Consider the following 23,166-nt stretch of genomic DNA (forward strand, 5'->3'; position numbering starts at 1 on the left):
TGTAGTGAAACGGCTCGAGGCGAGGCTTAAACATGAAAACTCCCTCCTCTTATCAGCTTCAACCATAAAAGAAAGGCTGTAATACAGAGACGAGCATCCAGCCCCCCATTCATTAAGACGCTGCAGATTTGTCCAAGTGATGTTCTGCTGACGGTTGTGATCGCTGGCAGAGAGTTTTAGCCGAGCTGGCGGCGTGGCTCCAGGGATGGACATGTCGGTCGGTCCAGACTGAATTATCTCAACAACTATGCAGGTTTCAACTCACCCTCAAATTGTGCAAAGTGAAATTGCAACTATAAAATACATCTAATGGAAACATGACAATTTTGAAAAAAACTCCCATTTATCACAAAGAAGTTTTTATGCTCACATGAGGTGGTATTTCAGGTGATTCATAAAAGCCATATTTGGCAAAACTGCAATTTTTTTTCACATAACTGAGAAAGTTGAGCGGATGACAATGACAACATCACTCAGTGGAAACGCAGTCACCTCACAATTGTGTTTTATCGACATTGTGAAAATATCACCCAAATTTTGTGAAAATCTGTGATGGAAACTTATGAAATCTTGTTCATGTTCCCCAGAGATGAAGGTTACTAACTTTGCTGATCCTCTGACTTTTCCTCTCACACCACATTTATGATTTTATCTCAGCAACAGACTGGCTCAGACGTTTATGCTCCCCACAGGATGAATCACACAGAGACGACGCTACAGAGCCGCATCGAAGTCTCTCTTCAGTACCGCACACACGCATGTTTACACAGAACCAAACAATGGAGGCATCATCCCGCTCCGCTGTGATATTATACTCTCGGCATCCCGCGATCAAAACAGGCATGACGGGCGTGACGCTTAACACACGAGCCTCTAGCGTGACAAAGAGCATGTGCATCAACAGCACTTTATAAACAATAACAAAGGCATAAGATGTCGATCTCAGTCATTCACGTGCGTTTCTGTTAAATGACGGCCGATCTCGTCCTCTGCTCGGAGGATAAGGACCTCCTGAAGCTCATAGCTTTCCCAGTTTGCAGACATTTACAGATGCTACTCTTCTTTAAATTAGTCGCGATGCGATAAGGTATTATATACAGAACGGCGCGATTGCCTTTACACAGGCAGTGTGAACGCGGCTATTATTTGACAAGAGTTTGAAACATTTTCAGCCGTGTTTGCTGAAACAAAAGCGAGTATTTTTTAACAACAGGTCAGAGCGTTTCCAGCTGTGCTAATAGCAACAAAAACTGGTATTAAAAAAGTGTTTTGGACCTTTGCAGCTTTGTTCGTCGTGACCGACGCTGGGGTTTTTTAGCTGGAGGTCTAAAAAGCGAATGTTTTTTTAAATGAGCGTTTGGGACATTTCCAACAAATGTCCATATTTTTTCACAGTTTATCAGCTGTTTATCACAGTGTTGTTACTACCTGTTCTTAGGTCAGAGGTGAGACCACTCTGCCCCTCCTTTCTGCGATCGAATGTTATAAACAGAACAGCGAGGCAGCGTAACAGCGTGATGATCCCGCCTTGAACAGTCAGTTTAAATGCGGTTATTATTTCTGTAATCCTGCTGACAAACAGGCAAACAAATTAACCAAAAACAAGATCCCATTTGTCAATATCATCACATAAATATCTGCCAACTCTTGGTGTATGCATCTAACAGGGCTGCAACTAACAAGTATTTTCATTAACCATTACCCTGGCGATTTTTGTTTTGAAGAATAAATCACAGTGAAGTCTTTAAACGGCTTATTTTGTCCGACCAGTAGTCCAAAATCCAAAAATATTCAATTTAAAATCACACAAGACAAAGCAAAGCAGCAAATCGGCACAACCGAGATGCTGATTCTGAAAATGTTTGGTATCCGTACTTCAAAAAAGACAATTATTGATTATCAGAAGATGCTGATTTACTTTCTGTCCTTTGATGACGTCACTCTTCAGTGTACAGATATGTCTGTGTCTCACTGTCACAGCATTAAATTATACGCTGTGCCGTTTCTGTCTGTTTGCCTTTCAGATGGGATGCCGGAGACGCTCTCCCCCGCCGGTCCCACAGCACACTCCGACGCCTTTCACATTCAAATCAGCTCTTATTTGGCGTGACATTGTTTGGCCACCTCTGGATTGCCCTTCCTCCAACCAAACACACACACGCACGCACACACACACACACACACACACACACACACACTGCTGCACACACAGTATCATGTGTTTGTTTCTTATTCGCCTCTCTCCACACGACAAACGAAGCGACTGCATAGGAGCGCATTAATCAGTCATTAGTGACGGTATGTTGCTGGATAAACAGCAGCCGCCGCGCTGGGTGGCTTCCTGGCCCGGATGGGGTCTATTAGATTTAGCTGAGGGGCGAGTGGCACCAGCTGCGAGGGGCCACAGTGTAACGGAGCGCTCAGGGCGGCATAAACAAGACCCACGGCCATAAATCCATCACTGCCTTCACACAGACGACAAAGAGGAGAGAGCCGCGCAAACAGGGAGAAAGAAAAGCAACAACTAATGAATTCAAACAGAATATGGAAAAAAACAAGCAAAAAACAGGGTGACGGAGAGGTCAGAAACCCAAATGACAATACCCAATAACAATATTATGAATTACAGTAAAAACATCCTAAAATCCCAAAAAGTCTTAATCCAAGAAATACCCTTAAATCCTAGAAACATCCTAAAATATTAGAAAAGTCTGAAAATTCTAGAAATGTCCAAAAATCCTAAAAATGACCTAATTCTTAGAAGCATCTTAAAATGCTAAAAAGTCCTAAAAATCTGAGAAATACCCTAAAATCTTTGAAATGTCCTACAATACTAGAAACAAAAATTCTAGAAATGCCCGAAAATCCTAGTAATAGTTAAAAAAAAAAAAAAAGTGAAAGATGAAATAGAAACAGGTCATATTAGAGAAGATGGTTTAAATGATGTAATCCTCTTACTGGTCAGTAATTGATTAATCTAATCTAACCATATTAACACGGTCCGGATTAAAACATGAAATCATCCACATTATTAGTGATGAACTCAGAATAAAGCTGCTAAGCCGCAGCCCTGTTAACCCTTTGGAACCTGAGCGATTCGGTTTAATTTCTTTCAAAATCATCAAGAGAAGGCAATGAGCTACTTGACAAGACATAAAAATAAGTAGGAAATTCATAATAAAACAAAACAAAACGAGAAAATTACTTTAGAAATAAGCAAAAATGAAAAGTAAAACACAAAACAAAAAAGAAAATGATCCCAAAAAATACAGATAGTTATTTTAAAAATATATGTGCATGTATTTATTTATTTATTTAATTATAGTAACTATGATTATTGTTTTCTGGAAATTCTTCCCTAGTTTTTAAAGAAATATTTTCCTCACCCACCTCCTTTTTTCCCCCCCTAATTTCTAGCTTATTATCTTGCCATTTTTACTAATTTTTTAAAAAATTTTTGGGACATCTCTTGCCAAGTTGGTCTTTTCCCCATATTTTAAAATAAATCAAACCAATTTCAAATTTGCTCAGCTTTCAAAATCGTAAAAAGCTTGTGCAAAAGAAAACGGATTTCAAATCCAGGTTTCAGAGGGCTACCAGAGGAGAGCGTCCCAGCTAGTTTAATGTCAATCAATACATGAACTGATCATATATCACACGTGTGACGGGCTCAGTTAACCATTTAAACACTGCTGACCAGCAGAATCAGAGAGAGACTGACTCTCTGCTTCGTCTTCTCTCGTTTCATTCTGTTTTCTGCTCCTGTAAGTCAAAATTTGGGATGTATCTGTTGTGAAATATTGGCTGACACTGATAGCAATGTGTTTGTTGTCACAGAGTGACGGTTACCAGCTGATTTTTAACAGCTATCATAAACACAAATCACAACATGCTACACTCCATGCTACACTATCACTTCATGCTTTTTTTAACTGAATCTGAATAAGGCAATATAAAAATGACATTAAAGCACAAATCTGCTGATTTTTTGGTCGCTTTAGGGAAGCTGAGCTATAAACACATCAATGTCATGCTACCAACTTTTAAATTATACCACCAGCAGACAAAAAAACCTTGTTTTTTCTGGCCACCATCAATATTCTCTCTCTTTTAGCTCTGATTTTGGTCTCCACCATCTTCCTGAGGAAATATCTGTCTTCTTAGCTGTTAAATGCTCCACTATGTTTACCAGCTGTGTCTGTGTGCTGTTTGCTGCTGAGGAGGCAGAGTAAAGCGGGTTTAGCAGCTTTTTTTTGGATGAAGTCAGCTGCCTGCTGGACAAACCCATTTTGCAGAGAAAATGTTGGCTTTGCATGTTTCTGCAAACCACAGATACATCACATTTGCCCGTTATGATATAGCTCATACTTTGAAACCCGAAACGTGGTAAAGTTTAAGCACAAAAAGCATATCATATTTTGGCTTAAAATGCCAAGTTTTGGTGCCACAATCCCTGCTGGAAATGCAGCAATGTCTCAATAAACCACAATTGCTTTTTGTGGCGCTATCTTTGGCAGAAAAACACCTAATTTGGTGCCCAAAAAGCTGCTGGAAACACAGTGATGACTCTCAAACACAAGCCATTTTATTGTTAGTATCGAACAGTCGTCTGCAGCTTGGCAGGTATCACATCTCCCAGTGACTAAATCAATTCATAAACTATGTCACTTTAGAAACATTAATATGACACGTATGAAATGTACAAATGTTGTGTATTTGTGGTTTGCATAAAGACACAAAGCCAACATTTTCTTCTGGTAACTGTGCTGGAGGGAAACTGCAAAGTTGGGTGATAAATCTTCAAATAATTTACCATACACATATTAATTTGATAAATTGTTAATACACAGATGCAGCAGCTGTAAAGTATTTCTAGGTTTTTAAAATAAATGAAAATATTTTGATTGATTGTTGACTCGTCTTGATAACGTGGCTGTCAAACTTAGCGAGGCCCGAGGCAACAACCAGCTTAAACAGTAAATTACCCTTCATTATGTAGAAAGGCTCTGATGAAATGTTTTCACCACTGACACCATCATCACACACACACACACACACACACACACACACACACACACACACACGTAGTGATCCACCCGCCTACACACAGCCTCTCCTGAGCCCACCACATCCACCCACCCACGCACACTCGCCACCACCCAGAGGCTCGTCTGGCTCGCCTGCTCAGACTCTTCACGGCTGCTGCCAATCCACCGCGAGCCACGACTCCCGGCAGCCACTCGCATCACACCTAATCCCCGCCGGCAGGTAGAAGAAGTTACCGCGCTTTGATTCAGGCTCTCGACATAATAACCTCATCCTCTTGATCTTCAAGGTGTGAGGTCACACCCGGCGGCTGCTCTCCATCTCGAGAGGACCGGCCCGAAAAAAAAGGTGCGCACAGGTGATCGTTTTAGACACAGTCTCTCAGATAGAGGTATTTTTGAGATACACGGTGACCTGAAAGCTCAAAGCACTGCAACTTAAAAATACAAGTGACAACACAAGATAACACAAATAAACCGAGCAAATGAAGGAAACATCGTCACCAATTTGACAACATACGCACAACAACCTCCACAAAGTAAAAGACAAAAACATCTGGGTTTCTGGTTTGAGTGAGTTTTAGTTGCCTGCAGGTGAGGAGCAAAAGAGGCGAAAACACTGTCCCGTCCCACAACAATTAAGCTTTATATTAGCTTTTTTCTACTTGCTGGTTGAATACAGGAAAAGTTTCCTCTTAATTTGATCGTCTTCAATCTCTTCAGCCGATGTGGGGGTGCACTCTTACACTGTGATCTGTAAAGTTAGGCTTTCACCTCTAAGCATCATTTTTTAACCTGTTTATACTCCTGAGTGAGTTTGAAATCCTCGTTATATCCTTCAAGAGATACTGTGGATCAGTGATTTTAATGTGCATAAAGCAGCATCGAAGTGCCAGCTGAGGATCAACAGAGTTCCTCACTAAGCCCGTTATGTCCTCAAATCCTCCAAACATAACTGCAACGCTAGAAATGTGTACAGTCCTCGAAACTTCCAAAATTTCTAGAAACATGCCAAGAATCTAAGAAATGTCCTAAAAGTTTAGATATGCCCAAAATCCTAGAAAAGTCCCAAAATCCTACATATGTCCTAAAATCTGAGAAATGTCCAAATTCCTAGAAATGTCCTCAAATCTGAGGTGTAAGATGTCAAATTTAAGATGTTAATAATATTTAAAAACTGTCCTTTGAATCGCCCGCTATCTCGTCTGTGTGTCCTCTATCTAAGAAGCCACGACTCTGTCTCAGAGTTACACCACTCCCAGGAGGCAGATCGCATTTCTTTATTTCCACTCAACTCAGAGAGCCTCTCTCTTTATCTCCCTCCTCCCCCGTCCCTCCCCTCCGCCTCCCCCACCCTGAGACAACAGGAAGGAAGGTTTAAATTAAAAGGAGATTTGATGCTTATCATGTTATTCAATCAGTCGGTGAAAATGTCAATTTGCATTGTGCGTAAGTGTGTCTATGTATATGTGTATATATGTGTATCTGTGTGTGTGTGTGTGTGTGTGTGTGTGTGTGCAGCCTGTCTCCCATCCCTTTCCATCTTTCCCCCATCACCATGGTAACCCCCTGACTCCAGCAGCACACAGCAATATTCCTCTCCCCCATCCCCCATGCTGCCCCTCCTTCTTTTCTCCCATCCCCCACTCCGTCCCTCCACACCTCTCCCTCGCTTTCTCTCCGGTGCCACTCCCTGCATCTCCTCGATTCACCTCTCTCTCTCTCACTCTCACACACACACACACACACACACACACACACACATGCACACACACATGCACACACACTCTCTCCTGCTATTGTCTCCCACCTGCCTTTCGTCCTCCGGTCTGTTTTTGGGGAAACGTCTTTCTCTCTCTCTTTTTTTCGTCCTCTTTTGTGCAGCGTCTTAAAACGCAGCGACGTAAACAAAAACTCATCAATATCTCACAAATGCAAAGAGACAGATGGTCAGCTCAGGGAGAAGTTACGGCATCAGGGACTCACTGCAGGTACGAGGAGATAAATAAAAAGCCGCGAGAGAAACAGACGGAGCGCACAGCAATTAGGAATCCCAAATTTAGAGTGTTTTTACCCCAAGGAAGCTTCTGCTCGTTTTCATTGTTTTCTAACGTAACCGACATTATTTTCACGTCTGAATTCATTAGTATGACGCTGCCGGGGCAGCTGATCCACCACGGACTTAACTAGGATTTTTTTTTCCAGGAAACTGATCTCTTCCTTTGAAAATGTTTTTGAAATATTAAGAAACTGAGAAATAATGCATCTGAAAATGAAACAAAAAAACTACCTCAAATTAATGAGCTGGATGTCACCCTTTGAAACCTGGGGGAAATGGCTTAATACCTTTCAAATACAAGAAGCAACTTAGCAAGACAAAAAAAAATTAAATAAAGTTGCAAAAATTACCAGAAAAAAGAAAAAAAAAACACTAAAAAGTGCTAGAAAAAATGTACATATTATAAATATTAATATTTTTCTGCAACATAACTTTAAGTATAAAATGATTATAATTATAAATGCATATAATTAGATATTTTCCCTATCTTTGGAGTCATTTTCTAAAATTCTAAAACAGGTTTTTGGTGGGGTAGTTTTATAATTTTTTGCAATTTGTGGGACATTTTTTGGTTGGTCATGGCTTTTGCTCCCTCCAAAAAGAAAACAAAGCAAACTGCTGAGGTTTCAAAGGGTCAAAGAGCTTGTTAAAGGGGTCTGAACACAGCACGAGAAAACTGATGTCGATCCAGGTTTCAAAGGGTTAAAGAAATGCAATATGCTCTGATGCTGTCACTACAATATTTTATTTAGCAATTAATTTATAATTTAATTTTTGAATTAACGAATTATTTGTCTATAAAATGTTGACATCTTGAAATGTCTTGTTTTGTGCAAAATCAAAAGTTTTTGTCTGACAGTCAAAAAAGAAATTCAGATGTATTTAAACATGAGTCAAAGAAAAAGCAGCAATTTCTCCCAGATGAAAGCAGCAAACAGAGTTAATACACTTCAATAAAACTAAAAGTTTGTGTGAACAAAAATTTAATCAACTGAGATAAAAATAAAAACTAGACTTTAGAAAAAAGGAAAACTATCTGTAAAATATTGTGTATTAACAAAACTATATTTAAAATTAAAACAATATAATAAATGTTCTCAGCGACCGATGTCTTTAGACGCTGATATTTGGTTGAATTTAAGTTTCAGGTGACAAAATTCTAACGGCAACATCAAAACCCAAAAACCCGACGTCTGCAAAATGTCTGTTAACGTCCAAACAACGTTAAATTCTACTGTTGTTATACAAATATGGTCCAGCTGATTTTTATTCCCACCCAAATTTAATGGCATTGGTGTTTATGTCTATTGTGACTTTCCATCTACATGACTGAGAGTCAACTGCTTTCACAAAGTTAGTTATTTCTTTTGTCGATAAGTTAAAAAAAAACACGTAGCCGTCAAGCCCATTTATTAAAGGCTTTTAAAATTTTGCAAAACAGTGCACCTTAGAATTTGGGGGGTTTGACATACTGAGCAAAAACATTAGAAGTTTAACCTCTCCCTCCTTTTTTCGTCATTTTTGTCGACAAATCCAAAGAGCACTTGTTTTTGAAACCTGCGCCACTTTTTCATAAATACCATCACAAAGTCTGTTTGTATTGTAATACTTATTAACCCCCTAATATTATAATGAAAAAAAGATTGCAAAGAAATAAAAACTATTTTTTAACAACATAACAATAAAAAGCCCCAAAAAACTGAACTTAAAACAAAAAAAAATTAATTAAAAAAACTATAATAAATGACTAGAACTAGAGAATTTTAAAAATATTTTTGCTTAAAAATGACAAAAAAGATTCTCAGAATAGTTACTGATCAATTTTACATTGATAATCTGATAGATTCAGCTCTATTTGAAAGTCTTTTGCATTTTACTGGAAAAAAATATTGATCAGATTCACTGCACATGAGCCATGATGTATTTCACAAAGACGAGTTTAAAATTCGCTTCTGATTGAAAACCTGTTGCAGACAGAAATTCCCATCGATGTCAAGTCATCTCGTCGTCTCTCCGATGGCGTGAGTCACATTTCAGTCACTGTACTTTATTATGACGGTCACTGTCATTATTGTGCATCTTGTGGCTCTGTGTCATCAGAGTGACTGATGTTACTGTGGGTCAGATATTCGGCTGATAAAAGTGTCCTCTGTGTCTGTGGTCGCTTCATGAATGGACTTTTGTCAGAGTTTAACCGCACAGGCCAGAAAAGCAGAAGTCACATATCTGCAGGAGGAAGCGTGTGTGTGTGTGTGTGTGTGTGTGTGTGTGTGTGTGTGTGTGTTCAAACATATGTGTGGGTTCACTGTACATGTAAAAGCCATTGAAGTTAGATTAGCTGTTTCTGAGGAGATTAAAACCCCCAAACACAGAGCGGCTGTTAAGACCCTCCTACAGTCTCTAATCCTGGCTAATGGATGCACCCGCGACCCTTCACCCGTCACCCACCCCCCCCAACACGCTCCCCCCCGCCCACCCACGCACAACCACACACACACACACACACACACACACACACACACACACACACACAAACAGAGAGGAAAAGAAGGGTTGAAGACATGAGGAAGAAGAGCTGAACAGAAGAGTGGGGGAAAGAGAGTAAGGGGCATTCCTCTCATTTCTCAACACAAAGGCCTCATTCTGTGCAGGAAAAATGGAAAAACAAGAGAAAAAAATTCCAAAAAAGAGGAAAAACGGATCAGAGGGGAGCCAGCGGGGGCATGAGAGAGATGGATGAAGATGGATGAGAGAAAGCATAATGAGAAATAACAGAGGAAACCAGAAGCAGCGATAGAGACAGGAACTGAAAGCGAGCAAAAATCAGACTAATCTCATTTTGTGGATCCAGACCTCCGACTGAACCCGCCGTCCTGCAGCTCAGAGCTCTCAGTCTGGCTCCAAACTGCGTCCTCAACCTTCCTCCGGGGACTTTTATTGACTCTAAAGAGCTGCCGGGACAAGAGAAATTCATGTTGTCCTTTAACTGCAAACACTATCGTACAAATCTGGACGATAGCAGGAGGTCAGACTGTCTGTCCGCGATACTTAAACAGACAGACGGAAAGCAAAAGACTTTAAGATACATTTAACCCTTTGAAACCTGTGCAAATTAGCTTGATTTCTTAAAAAAACATGACATGAATAAAATGAGTTACAAAAGAATAAATGACCCAAAAATTGTCAAGAAATTAGTGAAAAGTACAAAGCAATCACTTGAAAATTAGAAAAATAAATAAATAAAACTAGAAAAAGAAAGCAAATAAGTGCTTAAAAATCATAAGAATTTGGCAACATAATGTGAAATATGGAATTATGCCTTTATAAAATTATGGAATTAACCCTTTGAAACCTGAGCAAATTGGGCAAATTTCTTTCTAAAAACATGGAAAGACACAACTAAAGAAGAAATGTCCCAAAAATAGCATAAATTAATTTAAAAAGTACAAGAAAATGACCTGAAAATTAGTAAATTAAATAAATAAATTAATTAAAAAGAAAGTTAAAAAAAAAAAAAAAAAAGGAAATGACCTGGGTAAAAATTATAATAATTCTGTAGCGTCATTTCAAATTTTTTAACTTTGATAATTATATTTTTTCCTTGGTTTTTCGGTTTCCCCAATACCCTTTTTTCCCAGCTTTAAATAAAAAATGTATATGTATATAAATAAAACCTATTTATTTCTTGCAATTTGAGGAACATTTCTGAACAAGCTGCTCGTAGCCTTTTTTCTCATATATATTTTTAAGAAATTGCACCAATTGAGCTTCACAGGTGTTAATACTTGTTGAAGGCGTCTGAATGCAGCACAAGAAAGTGATGTTGCTCCGGGTATTAATGGGTTAAACAGTCAGAAGGAAAGCCACAGACTTTAAACTACAGTTAAATTTCAGCACAGATGAAGGAAGCCGAGAAGGCAGGCTGCACTGCTCGTATCTTTTCCTACAAAAAGTAATACACCAAAATCTGTACATATCAGATGTAATTATGAACCAGTAATTTGTGCCTCACCCAGGTATTCTGGGAGGCTGTGAACACATGGCGATGGGAGTAAAGAAGGAAGCGGTCCCAGGCAGTCCAGTTAAAGGGAAACTTCACTGATTTTTAACCGACTTTGTATCAAAACAATGAGGGCAGTATGTGTAGATGACCGTAAACCTCCTCCATCTAACCGGTGTCGAGATATCCCTCCTCCCGCTAAAGCAAAAGTTTGCTGGATGATGCAAATTGATGCAAACACTACAGGCTGTACTTCTTCATCTTGTGCACGCCACCCATGCCGCCACTGTGGACACAAAAGTGTGCAGAAGTCCCACTCTCTCTCTTTCTCAAACTCAGACCAAAATCCGATGAAACCGTAAAAATAGACTACTGAGAGAATAAAAACCAGGATGACTTCACTGCATTGCCTTTTTTGTTGCATCAAACAGTTTTAGAAACACATTTTAGTGCCCTGTTTAGCTGTAAAACAGAATTTGTGAACAGAAATACTCATACTGCTTTCTGCACAGTGAAAACGGAGGCTGAAAAAACTTAAATAAACCAGTTCAAACTGATCGAATACAAATCAAGATGTTACTAAGTTGCCTTTTTCTTGACTCAAATGTTTTCAGACACGTTTCAGCTCTTTGTTTAACTGTATTATGAAATCGTCTCTTGTTGGCCACCAATGTTTCACACACACAAGTTCGTATTACACCACCAGGAGCATTTATTGGTCGGGTGTGGCACAGTGCATTCTGGTAGTTGTAGGTTGTAAGCAAAAGCGTACTTTTTCTCTGTTTTCTCTGGTCACGAAGGACCAATTTCAAAGGTATTTGTGTCTTTTTACTGCAGTGTTATAAAAAGGCCATTGTTTCAGCAGTAAAACACATTTTTAAAAAGGCAGGCTGGGGATGGGTCACTTAACCACAGTGACTTTACTTTAAGGAGGTAACATCATTGGTGAGGCACTGATTCGTAAGACATCATTTGAACCGTTGCATAAGGATACGTTGAACAGTTATATGATTCTTCTTCTGTGATTTTAATAAATATTGAGCCTTAATGCATTCCGCCTCTTTAGCCCTTTTTACCTGCAGGCAACCAAAGCCAAGGACTACAAACCAAAACCAGAATGTTTTACATATTACCAAAATCCTGTGCCATTGCCTATTTTGCATGCATATACAGACGCTCTACAGATTACGTTAACACTGAAATATCATGTATGCAAACACTAGACTGTGTGCTGCCTGCACAGTTTCTTTATAAAGAGCTAAACTTCCAGATTTATAAAACTGGAGCTTTCTCAAACCTGCAACAAAGACTACACTTTTACCAGCACGTCTGCTACGTCACCTCGAGAAGATGCTGACTTTTGTCTTTCAGAATGATATCAGGGATTTAGCCGTAAAAATTCACATTAAAGACCATTTTACAATAAGTGGGTTTCCATTTGCGCAAAACTAAAGCATGAATGATGCTCTACGACTTCTCCTCTGGTGATAACATCCCAGTAACCATGGCGATGGATGTTCAAAACATTAGCAGCTTTATTTCTATTGCACTAGCACTAGCCGTCATTATTTCCAATCTAAGGCCACGTAGGCGTGTTATGGAGCCATGATGGAAAGGCGAGCCCCTTAAACGTGGGAGAAGCCACGTATGAGGGATTTCTGGGAGCTGATAGTCCACGATTTCACAAATGAATGGTGGATTCAAAACTGCCTGATGATCCTCTAAACTTTCTCGGAGTTATGTGATACAATAACAGCTCTTGTAGCTCTGTGAGTATAACACCTTTTTACAGATAAATGGGAGTTTTTGGAAATTGAAGTGTTTCTATTAGGCATATTTTATGTTCGCAATTTGAATTTTTTGCAATTTGAGGATTAATGGAAACCCGCCTAATGTTAGCTAAATTATCTAGCTTTTGTCTCACCCAATTTAAAATCAAAGGCTTATTGTTTTAAAAAACGAAGAGTAAATTAATCATGGTATGTGTCCTCCAGGCTGTCAGTCTGGAGGTTGTAAAGTAGGAAAAAACACTAATGTAAAATCCCACCAGATGGTTACAGTCAACTTGACTACTGCCAAGCATCACAGGAGGAGGAGGGGGAGAAAAAAATTTGGCTAAAAAATCCTCCTACGCCATTCCAGCCTAACTTTCCCTCCTCCTCCTGCTCCTGCTCTACCTCTCTCATCCTATTCCCACTCCAGACTCTTCTCATCTCTCCTCTCACATCCTCTTTTTTGGATTCACTCTCTTCTGAGTTAAATCCCTCCTCCTCCACCTTTAATAGTCCTCGACGTCTTTTGCTCACTAATATCTCCTCCATTCTCCCCCCTGCTTATCAACTTCCCCTCAGTCTCTCTTCCCCTCCTCCTCCTCCTCCTCCTCCTCCTCCCTTCAGGTTCAGGCCTAATTTGAGGCGGTCCACTGCAAAAGCACTTTGGGTGAGAAATCCCCACAATGCAAACGACAGTCGGGGAAACAGAGATGTTTGTTGGTTAAATGACGTTGCTAAGAGTGAAAAGAGGAATTCAGGAGTAAACAGGGAAACAGAAACCTGGTGGAAAGCATGAAAGGGACGGAGACACCAGGGAGTAAAACAAAGTCAGAGGAATCCTCTTCATAGCGTTCTCTGCCTTTAAACAAAGCATTTCATACGTCACTATTTTGACAGTCAAATAACTGTTTTAGGAATTTTAAAGCAAAAATGCCAAAATTAGCTGATCTAAAAATGTGAAGACTTGATGCTTTTATTTGTCAATGATAGTTCACTCATGATCTTGGGAGTTTCAGACTGTTGGTCTGCCAAAACAACTTGTTTAAAGACGTCACTTTGTGTTGTGGAAAATTATGACTATTTAAGAAAATATGTGGCAGAATAAAGCAACCTGACATCAAAACATAAGAGCTGAAAGGTGAGGATGTCCCAAGCCGCTGCCCTGTGGCACTCCACCCTCCCTTTTTTAACTCATTACCTCTAGGTTTAGGATTGTAGGTTGGACAAAGCAAGACATTTAAAGACATTACCTTGGTATGTTGGGAAATTATGAGAAATTAAGAAAATAAGTGGCAGCATAATGCAGCCCAACATGGAAAAATGAGAACTGACAGATAAGGAGGTCCCAAGTCACTGCCCTGTGGCACTCCACTCTCACCTTATGAACTTAATTTCTTTGAGTTTCGGACTGCTGGTCAGACAAAACAAGACATTTAAAGATGTCACCTTGTAATGCTGAAATCATAAATGACTAATTAAGTAAATAAATGGCAGAATAATGAAGCTCTACATCAAAACATAGGAGCTGAAAGGTGAGGGAGTCCCAAGTCGCTGCCCTGTGGCACTCCATTCTCACATTCTGAACTTCTCAACATACACAAACACCACTGACACACAAAACTAAATAAATCTCCATCTCCAACAGCATGGGATGATGGACGGAGGTCAGTATGACCTGAGCAGGAGAAACCAGGATGCACATGGTACTGTTGTGTCCAGGATTATACTTGCAATAGGAGGATGAGACAGCACGAAGCCATGCCGGACAGAAGCCAGCCCGCAGAGTTTTATCATGAAAGGAAGCGAGCTGTGAATAATTTAACACTATAATGTAGTATAGTGCGACGTTTCATTCAATATTAATAAAAACACGCTGCTGCAGATGACACATCGGATATTTAAAAAAGCTGAACCAAGTCAGTCAGACTGATTTACTTCCTGCACACTGAAAAACACGAGTGGTCATTTCTTGTTTTCTGAAGTCAAAAGGTGCAGACAGCAAAAGCAGACAGAGGAAGAAGTACGCTCACATCTCAGCGCACGCCCTGCACAGTTGTTCACACCTGCCATTGTATTATGTAAGACATCATCATCGCAGCCTCCGGCCCACATCTGGCGTACACTGACACACACACGCCTGCCCACACACACTTACACACGCACATTCATGCATGGACACCCAGACACGGCATGGTGGGATGCTATTGTTGTCATCTTACCTCTGCAGGTGTCGCGTCTCTCCCTCCGTCTCTCTCTTTTATCCCTTTTCCTCTCTTGCCCTCCTCTTCACGCTTTCTCTCTTTCTTCTCCTCTGTGTCTTTATTTTCTCGTTCCTGTCCACTGAGTCGTGCCTTTTTCTCGTGTCTTTTTTGCACTGATGCTGCAGTGGTACATAAAACACACCCTACTGAGGTCTGACTCTCCTCCCTCCCTCTCCTCCCTCCCTGCTGCTCTCTGATTGGCTGCTTCACAGAGATGACATCAGCCTCTTTCATTGCAGCCTCTCTCTGTCTCTCTCTCTCTCTGTATTCCCCTGGTGCCTCCTGCCCCTCCCTTCTTTTTTACCCCCGTGTTACCCCCCCCCCCCTCTATTTTTACCTCTCTCCATCTCCGTCTCCTCTCTCTTCTGGTTTCCTTGTCTTTACTGGTGCCCGGCTGCCTGGACTGGAACAACATCTGAGAATAAAAAAAAATATGTTTCATTGCCTTATGAAAATGATACAGGACACCTTAAACAAGGAACACAAACCACAAATGTAAGACTTGTGTTTATTGTTTTGAGCAAATTAAATTAAGAAATGTATTTTGAAAGTGAAACAACATGTGAGGAACTGAGACGCTAAAGCGTCTGACTCTTAGGGGCCGTTTGCACGGCTGTGATTCTTGAAATGTTAAACTTTTGATGCAGTTTGGCTTTTCATGTACTTGAAAAAAGCGTTTTTAAGTAAGCGGTGACATCAGAGCCACAGGAGGACAACAATAACAACAATGGCGGACTACTGCGCTGCTGACTCAACTGAGTTTATTAACCCCGTCAGTTCTCGTGTGTGTCTTCGCCATCGTCTTTTTTGTTTATACTCGGCGCTCTGTACAAGAACACCTAAATGCACAGGTGCATGACGTTCTTCCATGGTGTGTCATTATAAAGTCACACTGCCAACTACTGGCCTGGCATGCAAACAGCATTTTCTGATGTTTTTGCTGATCCGTAAACATGAGGATCATTTTGACAGTGTTATCATACTGTTACTAATACGCTCTCAGTGATACTTAAACCTAACTACATGCCCTTGTTGCACAACAAAATAACCAGAAATATCTTGGATGAGCCGCATAAAACGAGTATCTGGCACAGATAATGTACTTTTCACAAGCACGAGAATAACCTGGGTAAAACGTGTCAATAGACCGGTTTCCTTTAACCCTCAAATTGCACATGTTGAAATAGCGACAGTAAAATCTCCTAATGGAAACACGTCAATTTCGAAAAACTTCCATTTATTGTAAAAAAGTTTTTCCGCTCGCATTGGGAGGTATTTCAGAAGATCTGAAGAAGCCATATTTCTCAAAACTGCAATGGAAACTTGTTTTGGGTTCTCTCGGGGTGTTTTTGATATAACAAATCCCCGTCAGTGGGGGCTGTCTTACAGTAAGGTAAAGGGTGAAAATATTCTAAATATAGCGTACACTTACACTGATTCTGATTTTTTTAGGTGGCCAAAAACCTATCCGGGCCGGTTGATTATATGTACGTGACGCAACGGTTTTCTACCCCAAAGTTATTGTAAATTAACAGCTGTGATTGAGATTGGGTCGATATCATAGACTGTAACAATAACAGAGGTTAACAGCATCTAGCTGAAAGGAAGCAGATCTCCAGCTGCTGTGGAGGAGTCGGACAGACTTCATCAATAAATGGATTCTCCCGCTGCTTGTACACCGGGATAAGGACAGTAGTCCAATTAAATGTCCTAATGGAGCAATAACTGAAGCCTGACTAAACCGTGCATGGAAACATACTGACTGGCTCCAGATTCGTCATTCGCCACCACAGTTCGAAGCCCCTGTGGGACGACAGCATTGCATAAACACAGATTTCAAGAAGTGAAACTGTTTTATTCGGTGTTTTAAATCACATAGTCTGTTTATTTTGCAGAGGAAGAAACAACTGTGGATATTTTAGCTCCCAGCTAAAAAAGAGAATTCTAAGCAGAATAAGTTTCAGCTGGTTACAATCTGAAATCCTCACCACCAGATGTCACTAAATCCCCCTAAATCCCCCTAAATCTGACACACTGGACCTTTAAACACAGCATAAAGACTCAGATATGCCTTCTGGGCAACCTCTCAAATTCTAATAACAGGCAGAGCCACTCAAATCCTACTGGCCATCGTCAAAAAAATGCATTGCAGTGAGACGAAAGTCAGATCTCACATTTTCTGTTGGACTGCGGCTCTCAGAAGTGAATAGTTTTATTCCTCAAGAGACGAGAACTTCCTCACTAAGGAATAAAAAACATTTTTTCGATAAATATGGCACCTTTTATTGACTACATGGACAACCTCCCATCCCTCAAGACTGAATAATGGCCTGCATGATCTCCCTATTTTCCCCACACTTGTGTTATAATAGACCATTTTATTATATATTTCTTTTATTGTGTTGTTATACTTCATTTTACTGGTTACATTTTTATGTGAATCATTACGTGCAAATTTATTTTAATGTCTGTTCATTTACTTGAGGGTTTTGTAATGTAAATGTGTGTTTTTGTATTGTCAATGTATTTTTGTAAATCTAAAAAAAATAATAATAAAATAAAATAAAAGATTCAACCTCCAACAACTCCTGAGAAAATATCTGGTTCATTTAGTTGATTAGCTACTGTGACAAGTGAATTTCCCACAAGTGGGATAAATAAACGTGTCTAAGTCTAAGTCTAAGTCTAGTTGCTAATTTTTAAACCTTTTTCACCAACCAGATATTAAGTCAGTGGGTTTATCAGAGTGTATTTGTCGATGAGAGCTGAGAGACTTTTTCTTTCTTCAAAATGTTGTAAAGCAGTGTCACTGAACTCAAATGAACTCGGTACAAAGGTCGGTGAAGTGAACTCGACAGACTCGGTTTCAGTCTGTGCACTCAGACGGCAGCAGCCCACACCTTCTCACACGTCAATCTCCTTCGCCCTCTGTCTCTCTGGACGCTTTTCCCGCTTGGCTCCTCCTCCCTCCTTCCTCCTCTCCTCTCTGTCACATAGATGGAAATTCTGTTGTCTCGTAGCTGCACTATGAAGGCCGGTGACACCTATGTGGCATTTTATCTGCCAAACAGAGCCGGCAGCCAAAACACCCCCTCTCCTCCTCTCTCTTTGTCTGTCTGTGTGAAATGCAAAAAAAAAGTGCGACAGATGGACGGGGAGAGCGTCTGCGTTTAAGGGTTCCTCTTTGGCAGGAAGTTACAGTTGGAGCACTATGTCCAGTTCGTGTGATTTTTTTTATGGCGTTTTTCTCGGCTGGCCCTCCGCCTTAATTCAAATGAGACAAACCAGCAGCCAAACAATGGTGACTGTATAGCTGCTGAGCACACATTTGCATCAGAGATCTGAAACATGCAAACCAGGCAGCAGCCCCCCGAGGCTGAAAAATGAGGCCGACACTGAAGTACCAAAAACCTCAAGTTCCTCTAACGTCCATGTGAGGATGGCTCCAAGAGCGGGTCAATCCCCATGGACCCCCCATGTTAAAATGTCCAACTTCCCAGCAGAAATAATCATCCCAATATGTCAAATAACGACAGAAAGCCACAAAATGTTAAGAAAAGTAATATTCCTACACCTTTTTTCTATATCAAACAGAGAAACATGACTGTGCACCTTCTGAATTAGACTTCTTCTTGGTCACGGAGGACTGACGTGGCTTAAAACACAACTTATTTAACCCTTAGGGCCCGCTTCAATGTCACACACACTCGTATCACCCTGCAGAAAATGCACTTTTCAAAACAAAGCTTTAAAATATATTATACATTCATATGATTTTCTACTTTCATCTTTATTTACTATATTACATGAAAGTAGTATACATATACATATATATCTAGATATATGTATATATATATCTATATATGTGTTTTTTTTTAACAGAACAGCCTCAGAATTGAAGCTCAGAACTTAAAATAACAAAAACAATATAACTATTAAAAAAAACTTAAAGATAAATTTAAAGGTTAAAAAATAAAGTTGTTTAAAACAGATTTAGAAGCTTTAGATCAATGTTTCTGGCTCACAAGTAAGAGAACTGTTTAAAGGACAAAACATGAACATAAACTTGAACGTTTAAACTTTGACGTGTGCAGGGAAACGGTACAAATTCAGATTTTCTCCTCTCTGCCCCTGTTCGATCAAAGACTGTAATTTAGCAAATATCTTGTGGTTTGATGCCAAAGTGTCTGTTTGCACGAGCTGAAGAAAGTGAAAGAGAAATTAAAAGGTCTGATCTAGAATTTTTAATTTCTTTTTTTTCCTCTTTACTTATGTGATGTTTTTTCTACACAATAAATCATCAATCAAATGTTTATTAGTTATCAAATGTGTGCATGTGTGTGTATGTGTGTGTGTTTGCGTGTGTGTGTGTGTGTGTGTGTGTGTGTGTGTGTGTGTGTGTGAAAGACAGAGAGTGAGACAGACAGATATTCAGACAGACAGAAAGAGAGACAGAGAGAGAGAGTGCAGTCACATTTTGAATATTTCCCAGCCATAAGAGCCGCACTTCGCTCCATGGCTGTCTGTGATAATGGCAAGTGTGTGTGTGTGTGTGTGTGTGTGTGTGTGTGTGTGTGTGTGTGTGTGTGTGTGTGACAGCAGAGCTGCAGTGAGATGTGTGTAACAGGGGAGGAGCGGGAGTGTTTTTCATCTGTATTTCCTCCATTGCACCTTTTGTACATACATGTTGTGTTCTTTATATTCTGTTTCCTTTTCATTTTATAGTTTTAAATTGCTTCTATATATTTATCGCTACACTATTGAAATTCAGTATTTTTTATTTTTCTTTATGTTAAATGTTTTGCACCAAAACACCAAGTCAATTTCCTTGTATATGTAAACAGTAATAAAACTTTCTGATTCTGTGTGTGTGTGAGTGTGTGTGTGTGTGTGTGTGTGTGTGTGTGTGTGTGTGTGTGTGTGTGTGTGTGTGTGTGTGTGTGTGCCTGGCCTCTGTGAGAGATGAGACACTGCAGCTCCCAAATAAGCTTCATCATGTTTTATTTTCCTCGTGAACACGGACATTAGGCGTGTTTTCATTACAGTTTGGCACAAAACTTGAGCGATAATTTCGAAAAGTCGATCAAACACAATTTCGTAAAGACTGTTTCCACTGAGTGATGTTATACGACTTCTCCTCTGGTGATAACATCCCAGTAACCATGGCGATGGATGTTCAAAACATCAGCAGCTTTATTTCTATCGCAGCCACCAAACTAGCCGTCATTATTTCCAATCCAAGGCCACGTAGGCGTGTTATGGAGCCATGATGGAAAGGACAGACACAGCATCATGTGACCTCACAGCATCATGTGACCTAGAAAAGACTAAAAACTGTTTCTATTGCAGTTTTGACAAATATGGGTTTTTTAAATCAACTGAAATACTATGTCATTATGTGAGTGCAAAAACTATTTTGCAATAAATGGGAGTTTTTTCAAAATTATGTGTTTGGTTTCCATTAGGTGTATTTTATATTTGCAATTTCAATTTGCAGACTTTGAGGGTTAATGGAAACCCGCCTACTGACACGTTTTAGTTGGTTAATACTCGTGCTCTTTTAACCATCTGGCAACTCCTGGGGACATTTTTATCCATTTTGATTTTTCAATCATTTTCACTGTTAATGCACATTGCATACATTTTTGCTAGGTTGTGTAATTTTGGTTAATTTTAGAATTTTAACCTCAGCTCTTATAACAAGTCTATAATAATTAATTAATTTTACCATATTTGAAGAGGTATCATCGACAGGCTTTGGTCCAATTTTTCTAGTCTCCTACATATGAAGCCCTGCAGGCCAACTGCATAAATGAATTGTCCCAAAATAGTATGGGTGTGTTGGTTTGGGTGTGAGGGTGTGGTGTGTGTATGAAAAATTAGTGCAACTGGATGAATGATGGAGAAAAATGGCCAAATGGGAAATCCATCAAATCTTATAAAGTTGTATCTTTTAATCCTTTGGTCATTGCAGCAAAAACTCATAAATTTTATCATGTTAGGCATTTATCCTGGCGTTAGGGATTTAAAATTTTTACTATTTTCCAGCTGACTGATGCATTTTCACCTGTTTCCCAGTCGTCCACCTATATACACAGTCACTGGTTTGGACCAAAGCGACAGACTGACCAACTGACACACGTTCACCCACAGAGCCGCACGACGAGCACGGCTAAAAATAATCCGTAAAAAAACACCCGACCACCGTGACCTTTGGACAAAACCTGGTTATTTCCATGTCTGCCTGCACCGCCCGCTCTTTCATTTCCATCCTCTGATCTCCTTCTGTTCAGCAAATTGAGTTTCCTCTCAAGCCGTTCCATTATCTCCTCTAAACTCCTGCAGGTCGTCCGTCCTCCTCCCAAACCGTCCCCCTGCCTCCACCCTGTCCTCCATCCCCAAGTCTTCCCTCACTTAAGCCTTAATTCACTTAACCTGTGTGTGTGTGTGTGTGTGTGTGTGTGTGCGTGTGTGTGTGTGTGTGTGTGTGTGAGCGTGTGTGTGTGTGTGTGTGTGTGTGCGTGTGTGTGTGTGTGTGTGTGTGTGTGTGAGCGTGTGTAGTGGGGATGCAGTGATCAATACAGCAGATGAGGATCTTTCTCTATCCTCTTGCATGTCCTTGTCTCATGTCTGGCATCGTCTGGGACATGTCATCAAGCACACAAACACACACGTACATGCACATGCATGCACACGCACACACAAACACACACACGCACGCGCATCCTCTTCTAATATGGATAGAGTTTACCGTAAATGTGACTCAGCCTCTATGACTGGAATACAAAACACCAAGAAAGTGCAGACACACACACACACACACACACACACACACACACACACACACACACACACACACACACACACACACACACACAGAGCCCTTCTACAGCTTAAAGACAACCTGTCATCTCCGTCATCTTAAGTGTGAGGATGGAGAGAGCATGAGCGAGTGAGGAGTTAAGGAGGAGAGAGGAGGAGAAAGACACGTGAAGATGTATTAGAGTTAACACTTTTATTTAATTACACATCAATAAATCCTGCCAGGAAATTAGACCCATTAGGCTTATGAATTCTGCGCCCGCTTCCGCCTCCGTTCTCTTTGTAAAACACACACTGCTGCACACACACACATCGCTGTACTTTTATGCGTTCCTTAAAGCCTAACCTGAACATGAACCCCGACGAACAACAACTAATTCACATTCAGCTCCTCACACGAAATCTAGATCCCAGTAACAAACTACTTTTACCCTCAGTTTAATCTAAAGCAGTAGCCTCGCTTCAGCCCCAAATGTTTTAGGCATAGGCCCAAGTCTGAAAAAACCTGTATGTATGTATATTTTAAAATAATAATAACAATAACAATAATAACGATAGGCTAATAATGATAATAATAATAGTGATGACTAATAATGATAATCAAAAAAATAAAATTAAATGCCCCAGATCTAATAATGTGTCATTTTGTTCATGCATTAAAGTCCTCAAAAAATAAAAATAAAAAATAGTTAAAAAAATAAAATAAAATGAAAATGAAAAAACTGACTAAAAAGAAAACTTTTTTTAAAAAAAGTCATAATTGAAAAAATAATAAAATTAATTGAAAAAATAATAAAATCTATTATTAATTAAAAAAATAAAACGAAAATCCCCAGATCTAATAGTGTGCCATTCATGCATTAAAGTCCTCAAAAAAATTTAAAAAATACAAAATTAGTTAAAAAATAAAATAAAAAGCCCTGGATCTAATAATGTGACATTCTGTTCACGCATTAAAGTCCTCGAAAAAAAAATAATTAAAATAAAATGAAATAATTACTATCACTTTATTTATATAGCGCCTTTAAAAACAGAGTTTCCAAAGCAGGCAACACAACAGAAAGCCAAACAATCCAACTGAACACAAACGAGGTTTAAATAGGGTCGAGTTTGGATCAAATTAAAACAAGACAAATAATGCATGATGCAGGACGAAGAATGTCAATATATAATAAAAATCTAGTTTTAACATACTCTTAATGTTTTT

At 39.6% G+C, this 23,166-nt stretch overlaps 1 protein-coding gene across 1 annotated transcript in view; it reads right to left on the minus strand.

The window, feature by feature from the left end:
* The window catches only part of LOC121947569 (neural cell adhesion molecule L1.1-like), a 65,504-nt gene that overhangs the window by 39,187 nt on the left and 3,151 nt on the right, over positions 1-23,166 (minus strand). The window contains 1 exon segment of the mRNA XM_042492677.1: positions 15,475-15,552. The gene's annotated coding sequence lies outside the window, so the exon portion shown is untranslated.

The sequence above is a fragment of the Plectropomus leopardus genome, chromosome 8, assembly GCF_008729295.1.
Source record: "Plectropomus leopardus isolate mb chromosome 8, YSFRI_Pleo_2.0, whole genome shotgun sequence".
Taxonomy (NCBI): Eukaryota; Metazoa; Chordata; class Actinopteri; order Perciformes; family Serranidae; genus Plectropomus; species Plectropomus leopardus.